Below are 2,835 nucleotides of genomic sequence, written 5' to 3'. Positions count from 1 at the left end.
ATATATATGGTAACCTAAGTAATTTATAGGTAACTTATATAAAGTAACTTTCTCAACACTGCGCACTTCCCAACACTACGTACCGAATGATAGTTTTAATTAGTGCACGCTAAGCTGTGCTCTGTTTATTTTGAAGCGCGGATATTTACAACTGCATCTATTATACATGTACTGCATTGTATTTTAGTTCATTCATAAAATGGAGGTTTAGTTCGCGTTTAAATATCTAACGGGCCGTAACACAATCATGTTATCGTGACATTATCGCGTTACGAGATTTTCGCATTTAAATGTCCTCTCTCTCACTGTATTTTTTCCTGTACTTTTATTTCGTTCGTCCACTACATTTAATTCGACTAAAATCTGAAGAAATGGCAACTAGAAGAATTTGGTAAGTCCTAAAAGATTAGGGAACTCTTTTAACTTAGTAAATTTCTAACAAGATAATAAATCATCTACAAAAAAACTACTAATTCTGTTCGCTGTTGATTCAATTAGATATATACAATTACAAAAATCTAAAGTAATATTAAAATTCTGTAAAGTTTTACTGTTAAGTTTTAATGTTACTTTTAAGACCGAATTAAGAATTAGGAAGATTATTTGTTATTTCTAAGGAAAATGTACTAAATAAACCGTAATAATTACGAGATAGTAAATCTTTTATAATGAAAATTAATTTTCGCCACTTTGCTCCGTGTGTGTGTTAATATCCTAAATAATTACATCTCAAATAAAGAAGAATTCAGGTTACTAGCAAAGACCTGCATATATGTTAACAACTCAACAATTAATTCCAGATTCATCCAGTTGTGATAATTTTCTGATATTGATAACGCTAATTATTTGCCTAGCGATAAATGGTAAATTATGCAGGCAAGAAGAAGAAGAATGCAGGCACCGCCAACAAATATCAGATAGTAACAGTTTGTAATAACAGTAATTGAGTTAAGATAAAAAAATATATTTATCAACGAACATCGGTATGTCAACGATATCCGTATACGATCGAGGTTTCGGACACACCAGAGACTTCAGTTTCTTTCTCCACCACGCGTGAGAACGGTTTTCAAAAAAGAAAAGGAGAAAGAAAAAAGGATAAAGAAATTGGGTCAAGTCCGCGATGCCCCCGTACGTCGGAAATCGAAAGTCGATTTCCTGAATGGTACGAGATGAACGGTACTCTCTTTCTGCCACATCGCGTCTGTTTTATCTCGCGAATATCCTTCGAATCCTTCAAAATCGATCAGAATGGAGAAAGCGGACATTCTCAGATAGAGGTCAACTTATTTAAATGAGAAATGTCTGGCATATCACGTGGTCCACACAGTTTTCCTTTGATTTAATAGACGTGCCTAATTCCTCTTTTAACAATTCTTTGTTCTCATTTAGATAAATATTATATAAGTGCATTCTATAAATATGCGTATATAGTATATGTAAATTGAAAGATAAATTATATGGAAAGTGTATAAAAATTAAATGATTGTATTATTATATGATGCATATATTACGAGATGTAAAAGGAAGATTTTACAATTTTTTAATATGCAGCATATTATGAAACTTTACAATATACCTCTACCGGACGCAGGTGTAAAGCTAATTAAAATAATCACATGCACAAAAATCCCGCTAAAAATCACAAATCGAGAAATGTTGTATTTGACATTTAATTTAACTCTGCTGATCTGTTTGGATCTATTTGATAAATTACATTTAAAAATGTATTTTATTTTCTTATTAATATTTTATTTAACAACTGTTTTCTCTTGATTCGTCTGTTAATGTAAGACTTTCTTTGTAAAATCTTTTATTTCGTATTTTTTTAGAGTTTCTTATTACGTTGACTCAAAAGATATAGTTGTATAGTGAATCATATAGAATATATAGTAGATTATAGCTGATTAAAACCAACAGGATTACTATCTTCAGTATGTCTTTTGAGGCCAAAAAAAATTTTGTACTTTACATATACAATAATTCTATTATGTTGTACATTGCAATAAATATTAAAGATAAAGATCAAATTCTTATGTAATAATTTACGTTAAATCTATTGTTAAATTAAACAGAATGAAATTGGATACAATTTCTTTAAAAAACCTATAGAAAATAAATCTTTTATCAGCAAAAAAAAAATTTTTATCAATCTTAGGTGATTTTAATACTTTCATAATTTGTCATTTAATAATATCAAATGTTTTAATTATTATACATATATTAAATTTGTATCGCACTAGCAACATTGTTAAGTAGCCAAACTAACGAAATAAATCGCTTGGACGTAAAATCGCGGTAACTTTTATTCTCGCATTTACGCGATATTCTATTCTATCCGGTCTACAAGTCGTATTAAATAGACCACGACTAACGATCGTGACTAAAATATTTGCTGCACAGATCGTTCTCAGGGATTTATGTTTAACGTAGTCGAGCGCATCCGTCTCAATTACTTGAAAGTTTTTTTTTTTTAAGACATTACATGTCATTATTAAAAAAGGAGGACAACTGTAAACGTAAATATTAAATCTCTCAACAATTTAAAAAAAAATGAGTAGCACATTAAAAGATTGCAACAGATTACTAGCATTTACTAGTATTTCTACGTTTACTAGTATTTTCTACGTTTTATAATTGACCAAGCTTTGTTGTGAAAAATACGAAATAAAGGCGAAATAAATATATGCTGAATTAAATATATACGATATGTATGTGAATCAGTGGTACTCTAAAAAATTTTATTAAATAAAATAATAACAATTACTTTAATATTAATATCTTTTGAATTAGATTTTGATTTATTTATTTATTTTATTTTATTTATTTTTTTTT

Source organism: Trachymyrmex septentrionalis, unplaced genomic scaffold, assembly GCF_001594115.1.
Source record: "Trachymyrmex septentrionalis isolate Tsep2-gDNA-1 unplaced genomic scaffold, Tsep1.0 scaffold21, whole genome shotgun sequence".
NCBI lineage: Eukaryota > Metazoa > Arthropoda > Insecta > Hymenoptera > Formicidae > Trachymyrmex > Trachymyrmex septentrionalis.
This window is presented reverse-complemented; position numbering follows the sequence as displayed.